The sequence below is a fragment of the Saccopteryx bilineata genome, chromosome 4, assembly GCF_036850765.1.
Source record: "Saccopteryx bilineata isolate mSacBil1 chromosome 4, mSacBil1_pri_phased_curated, whole genome shotgun sequence".
Taxonomy (NCBI): Eukaryota; Metazoa; Chordata; class Mammalia; order Chiroptera; family Emballonuridae; genus Saccopteryx; species Saccopteryx bilineata.
Genome location: NC_089493.1, coordinates 230,383,746 through 230,397,232, shown reverse-complemented (window position 1 = coordinate 230,397,232; position 13,487 = coordinate 230,383,746).

The following is a 13,487-nucleotide window of genomic DNA, read 5'->3' as shown; positions in this document are numbered from 1 at the left end:
GAAATGAAGTTGCAATGTGCTACAGACAATTCTGGAATGTGCAATTAGAGGATTGTATTACTGAGTTTGGGTCAGAATAAAGAAATCCTATAATAGTGAAGATGAAGTAAACAGAAATGTACTGAAAGTGAGATTGAACTTCAGATTGATATGTTGGAGATGTGAAATAAGGTATTTCTCTTGCCATTGAAATCTATACTTTTTTTTAAAAAGGTCAATGCTTTTTTAAATTTTATACTAGCAAATTTAAAAAATATGTATATTTTGTCTTTCCTAAATCACTAAAATGAGAATAGAGAAATGTTAACCAGAGGACTTTAAATTTAATAAATGGACTATATGAAACAATAAAAAATTGTATGGTATTAGATTACAGGAATGTCAACTTGCAGTCTTTTCCAAAAATTATTTTTAAAAAAACCCAGAAACTTTCTCTTTTATTTTATTATTTTCTAAAATAATTGATATTTTAAAATTAATAGGTTGATGTCAGAGTAATGGCAGCATGAGGGATACTCCTGATCTCTCCCCTTAAAATTTCAACAAATTGAACAACTATAATGCTGTGAAGGAACCCCCGCTGAGCTTGCAAGCATGTCTAAAAGATCCATGCACCAAATGGAGTAAAGGTCGAATGGGGTGAAAAGGGAAGTGGAAGACAGAACACAATCATGGTGGGCTTTGGAAAGGAGAGGAGACAAATCTAGAATGACAATGGTTTTTTTTCTCTCTCTGCTGGACTGTGAGGAGGAGGGAAGCTTGGACTCTCTGGATTTATTCTGAGGCATACAAAGAGGGAAACTGGGAGTGACTGGGTCCCCTCTCCTAGAAGGAGTGGTAAAACAGAGGGGCAGAGAGGGAAATAAACCAAAGTGTCCAGAGTGCAGAGTCACAGCCAGTGTTCCCATGGTCTTCCTGCAGCCTGCACTTGGCAGAGAAAGGGAAAGCTGAAGTGTGGCCCCCAGCCTTCCAGATCCTGCCTCCCTCACTTTGCCATACAGAGTGACAGAGACAAACCCACAGCTACCTCTCCAGAGCTGTTCTCTCCCCTGAACAACAGAGGTGCTCCACATCTGGATCTCAGGTCTGTTGAGATATGGGAAGGAGCACCCAGAAGCCTGAGACTACCATTGTTAGAGCCATAAAGCCCCTACAACATGCTCCACCCACCAACGTGACTGCAGCCCAGTTGACATCATTGCCCCAACATCATCTAAGTGGATGGTCCAGGAACTTCACACAGCTAAAAGTTGTAATACCACATCTAGTGGAAGAAACCTCTCAAAACCAAAATTTATTTTTCTCTTTTTCCTTTCTTTCTTCTTATTCCTTTTTTTAAACTTCTGTTTCTCTTTTTAATTTTTAAATTTCATTTTATTAAAATTTTTATATTTTTATTCTTATTTTTTGTGGGTGTTTTGTTTTTGATATTTTTCTTTGCTTTTGATCTTCTTTCCTGTCGTTTTTCTTCTTGTCAAATTTAAATTTTTTATATTTATTATTTTATTTTTTTCAATGTTTGAAGTTATTTTTTGTTAGTGTTCTTAACAATACCACTCTCAAATGCCATCAAGGAAGAAGAAATATCAAATACCATGCCTATACAAGACAAAGATATATTTCAGAAAGAAAATAAAAAATCTCCAGAAAAACACTCAGTCACATGGAAGCCTTGGAGTTGAATGATAAAGAATTTAAAGTTGAAGTCCTGAAATTACTCAATGAGATGTGAGAAGACACCAGTAGACAACTTAATGAGCTCCAAAAAAAAGTTAATGAACAAAACAAATACCTCAGTGAGGAAACTGAAACTTTAAAAATAGAGATGAAGGCCTGGCCAGGCGGTGGTGCAGTGGATAGAGTGTTGGACTGGGATGCAGAGGACCCGGGTTCGAGACCCCGAGGTCTCCAGCTGGAGTACGGGCTCATCTGGTTTGAGGAAAAGCCCACCAGCTTGAACCCAAGGTCGCTGGCTCCAGCAAGGGGTTACTCAGTCTGCTGAAGGCCCGCGGTCAAGGCACATATGAGAAAGCAATCAATGAACAACTAAGGTGTTGCAACGTGCAATGAAAAACTAATGATTGATGCTTCTCATCTCTCTCTGTTCCTGTCTGTCTGTCCCTGTCTATCCCTCTCTCTGACTCAGTCTCTGTCTCTGTAAAAAATAAAAAATAAAAAAAAATAAAAATAGAGATGAAGAATTCAATATGTGCACTGGAGACTGAGGTAGCAAGGTTAGCTAATAGAACAAACCAGATAGAGGGAAGAGTCAGTGACATTAAAGACAGGAAACTAGAGATGCTACAGAGAGAAGAGGAGAGAGATTTATGAATTAAAAAAAAAAAACCTGAGAGAGCTCTACAAGAATTGTTTGACTCCATCAAAAAGAGCAATATAAGAATAATGGGTATATAAGAAGAAGAGAGGGAGAAGGGAATGAGGAGCTTATTCAAACAAATAATTAATGAGAATTTTTCAAGCCCATGGAAAGAGTTAGAATGTCAAATCCAAGAAGCAAACACAATGCCAAGTTACCACAACTCAAGACCTACTCCAAGGTACATCATAATAAAATTGTCAAAATCAATGATAAAGAAAGAATCCTCATGGCAGCTAGAAAAAAAGAAAACTATAACATATAAAGGAAACTCTACGAGTCAGAAGAGAGTGGGCCCAAACATATAAAGCACAGAAAGAGAGGAATTACCAGCTAAGAATACTGTATTCATCAGTTATTTTTCAAATATAAAGGAGAAATGAAAACTTATACAGACATACAGAAGCTGAGGGAATTTATCACCAGAAAACCCCCACTGCAGGAAATATTTAAGGGGTTATTTGACAAGACATAAAGAACAAAACAAATTAAAACTAAAAGTAAAAGCTCCAACAAGGTCTCAATAAAAATAAGGAAAATCTATGACAACACTAAAAGAGAGAGGATAAAGATTTGCGGTAGCAGAGGATGATGGAATGCAAGAGCACTCATATGACAAAGGATTCTTGTATATATGAACATTTTATTTTTAGCAAGAGAGAAAGAGACAGAGACAGAGAAAGGAACAGATAGGGACAAACAGGAAGGGAGAGAGATAAAAAGCATCAGTTCTTTGTTGCAGCACCTTAGTTATTTATTGATTGCTTCTTCATATGTGCCTTAATTGAGAGGCTGCAGTAGAGCAAGTGACCCCTTGTTCAAGCCAGCAACTGTGGGTTCAAGAAGGTGACCTTGGCCTTCAAGCCAGTAACTTTTGAGCTCAAGCCAGCAACCATGGGGTCATGTCTATGATCCTATGCTCAAGCTAAAAACCCTGTGCTCAAGCTAGTAAGCCTGTGCTTAAGTCAAATGAGTCCGCATTAAAGCTGGCAAGCTTGGGGTTTTGAACCTGAACTTTCTTTGTCCCAGTTTGACACTCTATCCACTGTACCACTGCCTGGTCAGGCTAAACATTTTCTTCTAAACAGAACGGTAACCACTCGCAAAAAGCCCCAACTGAAACACATAGCTTAAAAAAGAAGAAATGAGGGAAAGAAGTATGGAATACCACCAAACAAAAACAACAGCAAAAATAAGAGAAGAACCAAACAAGACACTGAGCTATCAGAAAACAAAACATAAAATGACTATAGGAAATCCTCAAGTGTCAATAATTACCCTAAGTGTAAATGGACTGAACTCACCAATAAAAAGGTACAGAGTACCAGATTGAATCAAAAAGCTAACCCAACTTTATGCTGCCTTCAAGAAACACATCTAAGCTGCAAGGACAAAAGGAGATTCAAAGTGAAAGGTTGGAAAATGATTCTTAAGAAAATAATATTAACAAAAAGCAGGTGTAGCCATATTTATATCTGACAATGCTGACTTCAAGACAACAAAGGTAACCAGAAGCAAAGATAGACATTTCATATTGATAAAAGGGACATTGTATCAAGAAGACATAAGACTTCTTAATATATATGCACTGAACCAGGGATCACCAAAATATATAAGACATCTACTAACTGATCTAAAAATAGAAGCAGACAAAAACACGATTATACTTGGAGATTTCAACACATCATTGACGGCTTTAATTAGCTCGTCCAAACAGAAAATCAATAAAGAAATATCATTCTTAACACTCTGGACCAAATGGACATAATAGACATTTATAGACTATTTCATCCCAAAACATCAGATTATACATTCTTTAGTGTGCATGAACCATTCTCAAGGATAGATCATATGTTGGGCCACAAAACTAACATCAACAATTCAGGAAGATTGAAATTATATGAAGCACATTTTCTGATCATAAGGCTTTGAAATTAGAATTCAACTGTAAAAAAGAAAGTAAAGAAATCCACAGACACTCACAAATTAAAGAACATACTTTAAAAAAATGACTAGGTCAAAGAAAAAATAAAAGCAGAGATTAAAAGATAAATACAGATAAATGAAAATGATAATATGACATATCAAAATTTCTGGGATGCAGGGAAAGCAGTAATAAGGAAGAGTTTATATCATTACAGACTTATATCAAGAAACAAGAGAGATTCTAAGAAAGAACCTAACACCACACCTTAAGAAACTAGAAAAGGAAAAAGGCAACCCAAAATCAGCTGAAGAAAAGAAATAGTAAAAATAAAAGCAGAACTGAATGAAATAGAGAACAAAAAAATAGAAAAAATTAATATAACAAAGAGCTGGTTCTTTGAAAAGATCAATAAAATTGACAAACCACTGGCTAGACTCACTAAGAAAAAAAGAGGCAGGACTCATGTAACAAAATTCGAAATGAAAAGAAAAAATTACCACAGACATTATAGATATACAAAAGATCATTGTAGGATATTAAAGATTATGTGCCACAAAATTCAACAACCTAGAGGAAATGGGTAATTCCCAAGACTACACAATCTTTCTAGACTGAGCCACAAAGAAATGGAAAACTTAAATAGATATATAAGCAGAGGATATAGAAACAGCTATCAAAAACCTCCCCCAAAAGAAAAGGCCAGGACCAGACAGTTACACTAGTGAATTCTACCAAACATTCAAAGTAGATTTGGTACCTGCCTTCTCAGAATCTTCCAAAAAATTGAAGAAGCAATACTCCCCAACACATTTTATGAGGCCAGTATAACCCTCATACCAAAACCTGTCATGAATAACATACAAAAAAAGAACCATATAACCAGTATAATCCTCATACCAAAACGTGTCATGAACAACACACACAAAAAAGAAAACTACAGACCAATATTTCTGATGAATACAGATGCAAAAATTGTAAACAAAATACTAGCAAATTGACTACAATAAAATATTAAAGAAATAATACCTCACAATAAAGTAGGATTTCAGGAGAAGAAGGATGGTTCAACATATGAAAATCAATCAATGTAATATACCACATCAACAAAACAAAGAGCAAAAATTATATGATCTTATCAATAGATGCAGAAAGGGCATTCAATAAGATACAACATTCCTTTATGTTTAAAACAATAAAATCAGAATAAAAGAAAAGTATCTCAACACAATAAAGGCCATATATGACAAACCATCAGATAATATCATACTAAATGGTGAAAAAAATGAAGGCTTTTTTTCTAAAATCAGGAAGGAGACAAGGTTTCCTAGTCTCTCCATTCTTCTTCAGCATAGTTTTGGAAGTTTTAGCTAGAGCACTTAGGGATGAGAAAAAAATAAAAGGCAATCATATCAAGAAAGAAGAAGTAAAGGTGTCACTTTTTGCAGATGATATGATCCTGTATATAGAAAACTCCAAAGACGACAAAAAAGCTATTAAAAACAATAAACCAATACAGTAAAATAGCAGGATACAAAATCAATATACAAAAATCTATTGCTTTTCTATATGCCAATAATAAAACTGCAAAATTAACTAAAAAAAATTCCTTTTACAATTGCAATAAAAAAAATAAAATACCTAGAAATAAACTTAACAAAGGATACGAAGGACCTATATACTGCAAACTATAAAACATTATTGAAAGTAATTGAAAAAGACATATTGAGAATGAAAAATATTCCATGATCATGAAATGGAAGAATCAACATAGTTAAAATAGCCATTTTATCCAAAGCAATACACAAATTTAATGCAATCCTGATCAAAATCTCGATGTAATTTTTTATAGAAATAGAACAAAAAATTACCAGCTTTGTATGAAACCATAAAAAACTCTGAATAGCCAAAGCAATCCTGAGGAAAAAGAATGAAGCTGGAGATATAACACTACTTGACTTCAAATTATCCTATAGAGCAATGATAATCAAAACAGCATGGTATGGCAGAAAAACAGACATAAAGACCAGTGGAACAGAATTGAGAGCCCAGAATAAAGCTACATATATACGGACAAATCATCTTTGACAAAGAAGCCAAAATACTCAAAGGAGAAAAGAAAGCATCATCAATAAATGGTGCTGGGTAAATTGGAAAACCACATGTAAAAGAATAAAATGACTACAGTTTGTTTTCCTGCACAAAAATTAATTCAAAATGGGTCAAAGACCTAAATATAGGACCTGAAACTATAAATTACATGGGAGAAAACATAAGTACTAAGCTCATGGACCTTAGCTGTAGGGAACAATTTATGAATTTGACCCCAAAGGCAAGGGAAATAAAGACAAAAAATAAATGAATTGGACTATATTAAACTAAAAAGCTTCTGCACAGCAAAAGAAACCAACAACAAAACAAAAAAGGCAGTTAACTAAATGGGAGATATTATTTTCAAACAACAGCTTCTATAAGGGCTTAGTATCCAAAATATATAAAGAATTCTCAAAGCTCATCAACATACAAGCAAGTAGTCCAATTAAAAAATGGGGAGAGGACCTGAATAGAGACTTCTCCCAAGAAGACATACAAATGGCCAACAAGTATATAAAAAAGATACTCATCTTCACTAGCTTTTTGAAAAATGCAAATCAATACTATAACGAAGACCTGGCTATTTGGTTCAGGGGTAGAGTGTCTGCCTGGCATGTAGATGTTCCAGGTTTGATTCCTGGTCAGAGCACACAGGAGAAGCACCCATTTGCTTCTCCACCCTCTCCTTCTCACTTCTCTCTCTCTCTTCTCCTGCGCTCCTGCAGCCATGGCTCAATTGGGGCAAGTTAGCCCTGGGTGCTAAGGATTGCTCAATGGCCTCTGCTTAAGGTGCTAAAAAACTGAGTCCAGTAGCAACAAAGCAAGGGTCCCACATAGATAGAGCATTGTCCCTTAGTGGGCTTGCCAGGTAGATCCCATCAGGGCACATGCAGGAGTCTGTCTCTGCTTCCCCTCTTCTCACTAAAAAACAAACAAACAAAAAACTACAATGAGACACCAACTCACATCCGTTAGATTAACTATTATCAACAAGACAGGTAATAACAAGTGTTGGAGAGGCTGTCAAGAAAAAGGAACACTTATTTACTGCTGGTGGGAATGCAAATTAATACAACTATTAAAAGAAAGTATGGTTGTTCCTCAAAAAAATTAAGAATAAAATTATCATATGACTCAACAATCCCTCTACTGGGTGTCTAGCCCCCAAACTCAAAAACATTGGTACTTAAAGACACATGCAGCCTCATGTTTATTGCAGCATTGTTTACAGTGGCCAAGACATGGAAACAACCAAAAAGCCCTTCAATAGATGACTGGATAAAGAAGATGTGGTACATATATACTATGGAATACTATTCAGCCATAAGAAATGATGACATCGGATCATTTACAACAACATGGATGGACCTTGATAACATTATACTGAGTGAAATAAGTAAATTAGAAAAAGCTAAGTACTGTATGATTTCACACATAGGTGGGATATAAAACTAAGACTTATGGACATATATAAAAATGATGTGATTACCAAGGGGAAGGGGGCTTGTGTGAATGGGAAAGTGGTGAGAGGGTGGCTAGAAGGGTCTAAAGAGGGATAAATATAAGGTGACATAAAATGATTTGACATTGGGTGATGGGTATACAACATAATCAACAGTTCAGATGCTATAGAAATGTTAATCTGAAACCTATGTACTCTTCTTGTTCATTGTCACCCTGTTAAAGTTAATTTTTTTCGATCTAAGTCTTTTTTACCTTTCAGTATTGTTTTACTTCTTTTTGACATGTTGAGTTTGCTCATTCCTTTTTTTTTTATTTAGACAATTAATTTTAACAGAGTGACATTGATTAATTAGGGTACATAGATTCATAGAAAACATCTCCAGGTAATTTTGACATTTGATTATGTGGTATATTCATCACCCAAAGTCAAATTGTCTTCTGTCACCTTCTATCTGGTTTTCTTTGTGCACCTACCCTCCCCCCACCCCTCCCTCTCCTCCACTACCCTCCCCCCACCCCTCCCTCTCCTCCACACCCCTCCCCTTGGTAACCACCACATTCTTGTCCATTTCCATGAGACTCATTTTTGTGTCCCACCTGTGTATGGAATCATATAGTTCTTAATTTTTTCTGATTTACTTATTACATTCAGTATAATCTTATCAAGGTTCATCCATGTTGTTGTAAATAATCCAATGTCATCATTTCTTATGGCTGAGTAGTATTCCATAGTGTATATGTACTACATCTTCTTTATCCAGTCATCTATTGAAGGGCTTTTTGGTTGTTTCTATGTCTTGGCCACTGTGAACAATGCTGCAATGAACATGGGGCTGCATGTGTCTTTACGTACCAATGTTTTTGAGTTTTGGGGATATATACCCAGTAGAGGGATTGCTGGGTTATAAGATAGTTCTATTCTTAATTTTTTTAGGCGCCACCATACTTTCTTCCATAATGGTTGTACTACTTTACATTTCCACCAACAGTGGATGAGGGTTTCTTTTTCTCCACAGCCTCTCCAACATTTGCTATTACCTGTCTTGTTAATAATAGCTAATCTAACAGGTGTGAGGTGGTATCTCATTGTAATTTTGATTTGCATTTCTCTGATAGTGAAGATGAGTATTTTTTCATATATCTGTTGGCCATTTGTATTTCTTCCTGGGAGAAGTGTCTGTTCATGTCCTCTTTCCATTTTTTTATTGAACTGCTTGCTTGTTTGTTGCTGAGTTTTGTAAATTCTTTGTGTATTTTGGATATTAGGCCTTTTTCTGAGCTGTTGTTTAAAATATCATCTCCCATTTAGTTGGCTGTCTGTTTTGTCAGTTTTTCTTGCTGTGCAGAAGCTTTTTAGTCTGAGTAGTCCAATTCATTTATCTTTGCCTTCACTTCCCTTGCCTTTGGAGTCAAATTTATAAAGTGCTTTTTATGGCCAAGGTCCATGAGTTAATTTCTAAATAAAAAATGTTAATTTTCTAAATAAAATTTAAAAAACCTAATAGGAAAAATATTTTGTAGTTATTTAAAATCAATGAATTTTGTTGTAGAAAATGTACCACATCATCCTTATTTTTCCTTTTCCTGCTGATTGTAGAAAAGCTTGATGAGGACTGGTGCTGGTGTGTGGATACTGCAGACTATTGCCATAGAGGGATGGTTTAAAATGTTCAGGTTTTATACAAGATTAATACAGGTGGTTTTAAATCGCATGACATAGGGTACTTTCAGAGACCACTGTAAGTAAATGGGATGATCAACTGAGACTGGGCATACTACTCTTACTTCAATGGGACTATTTTTGCCATTTTGATAATATATGAGTTTTATTTTCTTTTTTATATGTATATTTGTTTTTCTAGCTTCTTCAACAGACTGTAATCTCCCCTCCCCCTTTTTGCCACAGGCTAATAATCTGGAAGCAAATTTATGTAAACAAATATAACCAAAAATAGAACATCATAAAATAAAATTCATAGCTACAGCTTTCATCCTGAATTTCACGTTGCAGACTCACCTAGTTTATCATTTTCACCTAGATGGCAGTGATGAAATATCAATATCTGTCCATAGGATTTTATACAGAGCCCAGAAGAGTAATGTCAGATGACTTTAGATGTTTTTGTTTGAAAATGCTATGTTGGTAATGACCTTTCACAGGAAGAGATATAAAAAAAATGATGAGTTTTATTTTATAGTAGTTGTTTATTTAGTTTTATAATTCCAAGATAAACTTCTTTTTTATTACTTGTGTTATAAACTTTTTTGACAGGACTTAAGAAATACATGAATCTGGAATTTTCTATTTTGCAAAGTGCTGAATTAATCAGCTTTTTTACTTTTATTTTTTATTATTTATTACATTCATTAGGATGACATTGGCTAGTTTACATAGGTTTCAAGTGTACAGTTCTATGATACATCATCTGTATATTGTGTCCTGTGCCTTGACCCAAAGTAAAAATTTTTATTGACTATGGTACATTTTTAATGTCTAAAAATGCTCATTTGAAAAATAGTATAACAACGAAGGCCCTGAATTTTTTTCTACATCTACAAAACTTTCTTGTAAACTTAGGGCAGGAATTTTTCATATAGCTATAATAATTTGGAGACATTAGAAATAAATCATTTTTAAATCGATGATTAATATATATTATATATATTGATAGTTTTAAATGTAAATGAAAGTGAACTTTTTTCTAATGCCCAATATCTCCTAATGACCAATAATAGTGTTAATTCTCATATTTTAATAAGGGCATACCTTCTAATTAGAATTTGGTCTATCCTACTGCAAAAATAGTTGATGCCAATTTAGTAAAACTGTCAAATTTTCTACATGTCTTTCTTTTCTATCAAGCTAGTAAATAAAGGATATAAACTATAGAAATAAAATGCTCAATATCTGAAAGAATACATTGTGATTTTCATCTTTTTCATCTTGGACTATGACTTAGCAGCTAGCTCCAAAAAAGTCTTAATGGAAACGTGAACATACCACTATTTTTAAGGAGATTAAGTTTTCATATGGTTGGAATCGTATAGCATGTAGCCTTTTCAGATTAGCTTCTTTCACTTAGTAATGTGCACATAAGTTTTCTCTATGTCTTTTTATGGTTTGATAGCTTATTTCTCATGAGTGTGGAATAATATTCCACTGCTCCTTGTACATTTACTTAATCCATCTACTAAAGGACATTTTGTTTGTTTCTAAGTTTGGGTAATTACTAATAAAGCCATTATAAATACTCATATGCAGGTATTTGTGTGGACATAACCTTTGAACTACTTTGAGTAACAAAAGGTAACAATTGCTGGATTGTATGATAAAAGTATATTTATTTTTGTCAGAAATTGCCAAACTATCTTCTAAAGTGCCTTTGCCATTTTGTATTCCCATTAAAAGAGACTGAGAATTTCTATTGTTCCACATTCTTGTTAGCATTCGTTGTCAGTGTTTTGAATTTTTTCCGTTTTAATAGTTGTATACATTGTCATGTTCATATGCTGTTTCCTAATGACATATGATATTGCTTTTCTATGCTTATCTAATATCTGAATGTCATTTTTCTGAAGTATCTGTTCAGAACATTAACCTATTTTAAAATCAGATTGTTCGTTTCTTGTTGTTAAGTTTTGAAAAGTTTTTGTGAATACTGCCTTTGGTGTTGTATTTATTATTTATTTATTTATTTTAATGCAGTGACATTGATAAATCAGGGTATATATGTTCAGGAAAAGCATCTCTAGATTATTTTGACATTTGATTATGTTGCATACCCCTCACTCAAAGTCAAGTTGTTTTCCGTCATCTTCTATCTGGTTTTCTTTGTGCCCCCCCCCCCTCACCCCCTCTCCCTCTTCCTCACCCCTCCCCACCCTCATTCCCCCTCCATTACTATCACATTCTTTTCCATGTCTCTGAGTCTCATTTTTTTGTCCCATATATGTATAAATTCATATAGTTCTTAGTTTTTTCTGATTTACTTATTTCACTCCATATAATGTTATCAAAACCCATCCATGTTATTGTAAATGATCCGATGTCATCATTTCTTATGGCTGAGTAGTATTCCATAGTATATATGTACCAAAGCTTTTTAATCCACTCGTCCACTGATGGACACTTAAGCTGTTTCCAGATCTCTGCTAATGTGAACAATGCTGCCATAAACATGGGGGTGCATTTCTCTTTTTGGAACAGTTCTATGGTGTTCTTAGGGTATATTCCTAAAAGTGGGATAGCTGGATCAAAAGGCAGTTCGAGTTTTAATTTTTTGAAGAATCTCCATACTGCTTTCCACAGTGGCTGCACCAGTTTGCATTCCCACCAGCAGTGCAGGAGGGTTTCCTTTTCTCCAAATCCTCACCAGCACTTAATCTGTATTGTTTTGTTGATGAGCGCCATTCTGACTGGTGTGAGATGATATCTCATTGTGGTTTTAATTTGCATTTCTCTAATGATTAATGATGTTGAGCATTTTTTTATATGCCATTTGGCCATCTGTATGTCGTCTTTGGAGAGGTGTCTATTCATTTCTTTTGCCCATTTTTTGATTGGATTGTTTGTCTTCCTGGTGTTGAGATTTACAAGTTTTTATAAATTTTGGTTATTAACCCCTTATCAGACATATTGTCAAATATGTTCTCTCATTGTATAGTTTGTCTTTTTATTCTGTTCTTATTGTCTTTAGCTGTGCAAAAGCTTTTTAGTTTGATATAGTCCCATCTGTTTATCCTGTCTTTTATTTCACTTGCCCGTGGAAATAAATCAGCAAACATATTGCTGTGAGAGATGTTGGAGAGCTTACTGCTTATGTTTTCTTTTTTTTTTTTTTATTTATTTTTTATTTTTTTTATGTTTTCTTTTAAGATGATTATGGTTTTATGGCTTTATGGCTTATATTTAAGTCTTTTATCCATTTTGAGTTTATTTTTGTGAGTGGTGTAAGTTGGTGGTCTAGTTTCATTTTTTTTGCAGGTAGCTGTTCAATTTTCCCAACACCATTTATTAAAGAGGCTGTCTTTGCTCCATTGTATGCCCTTACCTTCTTTGTCAAATATCAGTTTTCCATAGAGCTGTGGGTTTATTTCTGGGTTCCCTGTTCTGTTCCATTGATCTATAAGCCTCTTCTTATGCCAGTACCAGGCTGTTTTGAGTACAATGGCCTTGTAGTATAACTTGACATTTGGAAGTGTGATACCTCCCACTTTATTCTTCTTTTTTAAGATTGCTGAGGCTATTTGTGTTCTTTTTTGGTTTCCTATAAAGTTTTGAAATATGTGATTTATATCTTTAAAGTATATCATTGGTATTTTAATTGGTATTGCATTGAATTTATAAATTTCTTTGGGTAATATAGACATTTTAATAATGTTTATTTTTTCTAACCATGAACACGGTATATGCTCCCACTTGTTTGTATCTTCCTTGATTTCTTTTATCATTGTTTTATAATTTTCTGAGTATAAGTCTTAAGTCTCCTTGGTTAAATTTACTGCTAGGTACTTTATCTTTTTGGTTGCAATAGTGAAGGGGATTATTTCCTTAATTTCTCTTTCTGACTGTTCATTGTTGGTGTATAAAAATGCCTCTGATTTCTGAGTATTAATTTTATGTCCTGC